Source organism: Anoplophora glabripennis, unplaced genomic scaffold (genome assembly GCF_000390285.2).
Source record: "Anoplophora glabripennis isolate ALB-LARVAE unplaced genomic scaffold, Agla_2.0 scaffold557, whole genome shotgun sequence".
Taxonomy (NCBI): Eukaryota; Metazoa; Arthropoda; class Insecta; order Coleoptera; family Cerambycidae; genus Anoplophora; species Anoplophora glabripennis.
In genome coordinates this window covers 69758-76887 of record NW_019416797.1, presented here as the reverse complement: position 1 = coordinate 76887, position 7130 = coordinate 69758, and the positions used below count along the sequence as shown (strand labels likewise).

Here is a 7130-nt window from a genome sequence, read left to right as displayed (position 1 = left end):
GAGTCACTTTTCGCTAAAATTGATGGTTTTCCCTGCAAAGTGAAAAAACTGTTTTCCTCACTTATTTGTTTAAATAGAAAAGTTAGCTAATAAAAGTTTTTGACTCACGAGACGAAAGATGTTTTGTATTATGTTCCTTTAGACAATTTTACAATAATCTAGAGGATAGGACTTTTTTCGAGTAAAAATTTAATTTGCTTGGTCTACAAATAAACATTCACTGTATGTGTTAAATTGACAATAATAAACTGGTGACAGATTAGGTGCTTGTTTTGAACTTCCACTAGAAAGAGAATAAAATAGTTCATCAGGTTGCGCAAAAATATACGGGGTGTTACATTTTAAAAAAATAAGTTAAAATGGTTTAAAGTTGACTAAATTCGGCATTAATTTTCTACCACCCTATATGAAATTAAATCATTTTGAAATTATCTCAGGGAAGCTAGAGTTTTAGTTATATCCCCTATAAATTGTATCGCTCTAACTTTATTATTGTAAAATATACATCTTTTTTAATTGGGCAGTGCTTTTTAAATTTTTGTTGAAAACAATTAAATATATCAAAATCTGTTAACTTTAAGAATACGAAACCTTTATGAAAGTTCGCCTAAAAATTGACGTACAATACAAAATTGCAATAATATACAGGGTGTTTCGCTTAAAATAAAGAAGATTACTCAACTTCCGGTATAACCGGAAGAGTTAGGTGGACGCCATTATTTTAGTTGCGAAGGGTATGCCCGAAAACACTATTGCCCAAATTTTTAAAATTAAAATCAAAGTAGTCTTTAAAATATATCTAATATCTCGTCACCGTGAGGCACCCTGTATAATTTATATCATTCATTACGTATTTTAACATTTTAAATTATTATTGGTTGAAGTGAGCAAGAAAAAACATGAGTTTTAAAATAGTCAATTTATGATACTAGGAAAAATATTTAAATTTGGCAACGTCGCTTCAGGCCGACATCGTGTTAACTTGAGAGATGGGAATGAATCCACGCCGCCACGGTCAGAAGTGGTTCAAAATAGGGTTTAAATAATGATTTGAAAATATTTTGTTTTCAGCGTAAATATACATTATAAAAATTTTTTAATCGCGTAATTATTATTATTTATAATAATTATCCCTCATTAAATTAAAGAAAAAACTAAAACTTTTCCAGAAATAATTAACTTTATACAATATATTATTAATATTCCAATTTGTTGCGACTGAAATATACCACGTGCTTTTATCAATTTTGAACACCCTGTATATTGAAAACAAAGGGTTATTTTGTGACATGGAAACCGCCATTAAAGTTATATTAAAAATGTTATATAATCCTGCATAAAAATATTTTGTTTAATCACAAATTTTACGTTGAGAAAACAGAAAAATATTTCGGCATGTCACTACATTTCGAAAACCATAAACTCATTTTAAATTTTCATATTATAACGCATTTCACCAGTTATTATCGGAATTGTTGGTATTCCTACGATGGCACTTTATGAGCAGATCGTGATCGATAAAAATCATTCCCCTCCCGATCATAAAATTTTTATGGTCACTTTACATGTTTTCTTGTAATAGCGAAGTACTAAACCACAAGAAATAAGTGAAGTGAGGCACAGTACATTTCATTGTATTTTAATTTACACTGCGACCAATGTCGAAGTGATTTTTATTTCATTAAATATTTACTGAACGATAAAAAAATATGGCTTGAAAAATAAGGGTTCCGGACGACACCTTTTTCTAGAAAGTTTATTTGAGAATATAAATTTCTTTTTAGGCAAGGCAGGTTTAATTTCTAACGATGATCATGGTTAGAATGTCAGTTTCCGTGAATAGAATATATCAAGGTCGCGAATCAGTTGGTCAATTATCTCTGATATGTACATAGTTTCAAATCAATCTTCAACTGCTGTAGAAATAATCTTAATATTTACGATTATGTTTGTAAGAAAGGGTTTAGAGACCCGTTTAAAAATGAATAGTGATATTAATGATATACAGTAAATGAAATTGTTCATTATAGCTCTGGTCCGTATGTTTCCATAATCTTTATTCTACTACCATCCCTAGTGTCTATTTCGTAGAACAATTTATAATTTGTTCACAAAACAGGTTAATTCCCGCACATTTTGTAACATTTCTGGAGTAACTTGGCGGCATTAGTTGACAATGCATTGGTGTAGATCTGGAAGGAAAGTAGGTGGAGTGAAATAAATTTTTGCCGAACATGAGGGTGGAGGTGGGGGAGTTCCATCCTGTTGGAATATCAACGAGATAATTCGCATTATTCTCGAAAATGTTTATCAACGATGATGAATCAATGAATCAATGTTGTTCTCCAACAAATCCAGGTACATCCCCTTGTAAGAAAAAAGGACCAACAATGCTCACCAAAAATTCCAGTCCATACATTTAATTTTTCCCAATGTTGTGTATAAAATATTTTAAAATCGGACCAATAATGACAATTATGACTATTGACAGAAAAGGAGCACTTATCTGAGAAGCAAATATTAAAAATAAAATCAAAATTGTAAATAGTTCCTTCACTCATTATTTCACAAAATTGTAGTCAGCGGTCAAAGTCACCTTGATGAAGTTCCTGTGCAAGGTGAATTTTGTATGAATTAAATTTATGATTAGCCCAAAACCAGATTCAGCTGTCAGTTGCCTCGATCTCGTTCTGGAATATATAGGAACATGGCCAAGAACCGCCACATCTACTGCTTCATTTCTTTCGGAGCTTTTTATTACCTACAGATCCAGTCTCCACAAACTTGGCCACTAACTCCAAAACGTATTTCCTGTGAGCATGTTCTGTTATAATCCGGTCAAAATAGACCAAAAAATAGTGGTAAGTTTACAATGTGCTATCATAAAAATAGATCAGACAAAAGTTGTAGATCATACAATTGTCTACAAAAATTGTCCCTTACTACTTTTACTTTTTTTCTATGAATCAACATTCCTGAGATATCACCATGATGTTTGTTATCGACAAAAATTATTTGTACAAAACATCGCAAATACCAGCATTTTCCGCAACTTTTCGAACATGTGGATTTATTTAAATGGCAGCAAGCACATTCTAGCTATTGGTTTATGCCGAACACTTTTTCTTCAACGTATCTGAATGTTCAATGGCAAATAGTTCATCAGTCTGGAAAACGTTCTGATACAGAAGCTAAGCTTATTTACTATTTTTTTACATTCATTCGAAGACGAATAACATGTCTACGTGTTCGTTTTTGGAACAATCACTTTTACCGCAAATACAGTAAAACCAATTGTATGTCGGTAAATATTATAAAGCATGTAAAACAACTAAATAATTTTATCAGCTCATCAATTGTTTTTAGATAAACAGTTCCTTTTTTCCCACTTTAAAGGACATGTTTCCTAGAAGTCTGGTATTTACTATTTTTTCCTATATAGAAAATTAAGAAAGATAAGGGGAGTGGAATGTTACATGAATAACCCTGTACAAATATTGTCCAAGTTATTTCAGTACACGTAAATGTAATAGTTTTCTAAACTATCAACACTACCTTAAAAATTTGTCGTGCCGAAGAACACATGCGGTCTTTTGGGCTTATCAAATATCTAATACATCTACTTACCTCCAACGATACTTTTTGTAGACATATATAGAGTTGGAGCTCAACATCCAGAGCGAATGTAGCGTGGGATCTGAAAATAATAATTTTAATGTTAATAACAATATTAATGAAAGCAACAATGATTGTAACGACTATACGGTATTGACTAAATATAGTGACAATAAAAATTAACAAAAATAAATTTATGTTAATGGCTTCAAAAATACTACAGACAGTAGACACCTCATCATGATTATTATCGTTATCTTTTCTTAGTAGTAGTCGTTATCGTGATGGTTGTCGTTGTTCTTGTCATTATTATTATTAGAGAGGGAACAACAGAAGTCCCTACCTAACTATGAAAACGAGAAATTTAAATTTTCAGATGTTTTGAGTATTTAAACTGAAGCTGCAGGAAAAGCAAGTGTGTATAGCTAAAAAAAAGTAAAATTGTGCGGAAAATTTTACCTATTTTGGCAATGAATATATAAAACATAAATCTAGTTATAAACTATATACTATCGTCGTGGCCAAATTTCGCAAGTTTTGTTTGGATGCACCGCATTTCTCGAAAGGTCGCGCGTCCCTTCGGCCAAACATTTACGAGTAAATAGTCAGCACTGTAGCGCTCATGATACTATTATCTTATATGCTGTGCTATTATTATGTAGGTATCATGGTCAGCACTGAACGCTTGCTCGAGAGAGTCAAATCGAGTCAGAGTGTCGACGTACGACGGTCGACTTTTAACTTTCACTTTAACTTTCACCAACTGCCCTTCCAGGTCGCGTTTATTTTTATTTTTCTATTTTATTCGCGTAACTGAGGTATACCAGGGGTCAGTTGTCTGTGCACCTGCCAACAGTTCACCCCATAAAAGAATTCGTTAACAACTTCACAAGGGAAAACAGGTACAGGTGGTATGACTTCTCTTATTGCCGTTGCCGTGCGCGTTGCAACGATTACGGTTGCTTTCGCCCAACGAAACAAGAACAGGAGCAACTCGTCGGGCACAGGGTGAAGTACCGGTACCGACCCCTATGCCCCAGAAAAGCCAAGACAGTGCCATTCGTTTCAGCGACGGGGTGCGACCATAAGACGCCCTACAGGAAGCGAACAGGCTCAGGCAAGAAGAAGACGATCCAATATAAAAATAAACTTGTATCGTGCTCCGCTAGCAGGACGCGAAGTAGGTCGGGTTCCGTCCGGTCGGTCCCCGTCAGGACTGACGTGGCTGAAGAAGCCCGTCACGTTAAAAAAAGATGACTCCACAAAAAATACCAATCCCCAGGAAAAGACTGCCTCCGCGAAATCAGTATAGAGGAGCACCGAAGACAATACGTATAAATTTGACTGATCCTTTTGACAAACGGTTACTAATTGTTTTTCTTTTCAGAGTGGCAGAAATACCCAATCAAATCACCACCAGCGGTCGATAGCCGCACGGTTTAAGGAGTCAGTACTTAAATCGATGTGTGCTATCTGCCCGGGTTTCGAATCCCGCGGCCGGTAGACCGTAGATTAGCTATGCTTGTACGGAGGATNTAGCACGACGCCACACAATTATTTACATATTCCAATAACATAACCTCATTACTGATCTGAGGGTGGAAATCTGTTGGGTTGGTACTTCCGAACTTCACGAAGAAATTGACGAAAATTAGAACTTGCTCTAATTCGTCAAGAACTTGATGAATAAATTCATGAAGTTATTTGACAGCAGATTTGGTGCATTACACTTGTCTAATTTCTTGATGAAGCGACTTCATGAATTGATTGATCAATAAATTGTCAATGTAAAACAGCTATAAGGTATACATACCTTAAACTGAATAATTAATTGAATGTAATACTAAAAACTCATATTCAATTATAAAACAAAGCGAAAACGTACAATAGTAATAATACTAAATTGGAATAACCTATCATTCGAAAACAATCATTATCCTTATACATTTGTTTTTATTAAAAAATAAATAATACCTACTTGTTAATATTTAAAATTAAAAATAATATCTTATTCATTTACGTGTCTAAGTAAAAAGATTTGTTTATGCCTCATCGTTCACTACATATTAAAAACGCAGTAAAAACTAGATTAGTCACTCGGGTATCCGATCAGACGCATACCGGCATGTTATCACTAAATGTGTCTCGGACATTTTTTGTCGACAACACAACAGTTTTTGTATTATTTACGGTCGGTATTTAAATACGAAAAACTTTTCAGTCTCTCTTAATAACAAGGCCTATAAAATTTGGCCGACCCCCTAAGCCAGAAACCAGAATGTACTTTTCCGGAGAAAGGTAGGTACTCTGAATTCGAATCCGAGGTTCAAATTTTTCAGTTGGCTCTGGTTTTCCAGATATTCTAACCTAAAAGTACCAAAATCGCGATTTTTTGACATATTTGTGGTTATTTTGCATGGATAGGTAAATTTTTTTGCCAACACTATTACTGCGGTCTTAAAGTAGGTACTATACTTACTCTTAAACGTACTTGGATTAATACCGATATAATTTTTCGTCTTTGAGAAATCGCATGTCGAAATTTAGTAGTTTGACTTCTCGATTTTTGAATATACTGGCAACACAGCACCTAAATTCATCGGCACCGAGAAGTAGGGATCTCACATATTTTTGGGGTAGCTGATCACGAATCTGAACTCCAAAATACTTTATCACGTCAAATTTTGCAATACACTTACAAAAAATGTTTTAAACTTCGATATTTGGACGATATTTTACGCAATCTGGAAATACATTTACACGCAAAAGAGGTTAATACCCTCAATGCCGGATTCATAAACCTTATGCCCATAAATCCTAAGCCCAAAAATCCTTTACCCATAAACTCTAAAAATCGAGAAATAAGTCAAACTACTAAATTTCAACAAGTAATTTCTCAAAGACGAAAATGATGTCGGGGTAAATCTAAGTGCGTTTTAAAGAATAAATATAGTAGGTACTTTAAGACCCCATTGATGGTTTCAGCAAAAAAAATTATCTTTCCATGTAACATAACCTCAGATATGTCAAAAAATCGATTTACTTTTAGGTTAGGATATTTCGAAAACCAAAGCTAATTGAGATATTTGGACCTAGCATTCGAATTCAGCGCACTAAAATCCTTTGGGAAAGTACATTCGTGTTGTTGGGTTAAAATCTTGCCTGCTTCTGTAATTTACCTAGTTAGTATAGAATAAATATTTTGCATTTGAATAAATGTAAACGTTTTCCATTCTTAAACAATAAGTAATACTCAATACACCAGGAAAATTAGCGAAAATAAAAGAGAAACTCGAAAAAAGTCCTATCCGCTAGATTATTGTAAAATTGTCTAAAGGAACATAATACAAGACATCTCTCGTCTCGTGAGTCAAAAACTTTTATTAGCTAACTTTTCTATTTAAACAAATAAGTGAGGAAAACAGTTTTTTCACTTTGCAGGGAAAACCATCAATTTTAGCGAAAAGTGACTCTCAGACAGCTTATAGGGAGTAAAATTATCTACAAAATGAGAC

General features: G+C 33.7%; 1 protein-coding gene across 1 annotated transcript in view; it reads right to left on the bottom strand.

Annotated features, from left to right (window-relative positions):
- The window catches only part of LOC108911529 (solute carrier family 41 member 1), a 134216-nt gene that overhangs the window by 92019 nt on the left and 35067 nt on the right, over positions 1 to 7130 (bottom strand). Inside the window, exon 2 of the mRNA XM_018716495.2 lies at positions 3628 to 3697. The gene's annotated coding sequence lies outside the window, so the exon portion shown is untranslated. The remainder of the gene's footprint in view (positions 1 to 3627; positions 3698 to 7130) is intronic.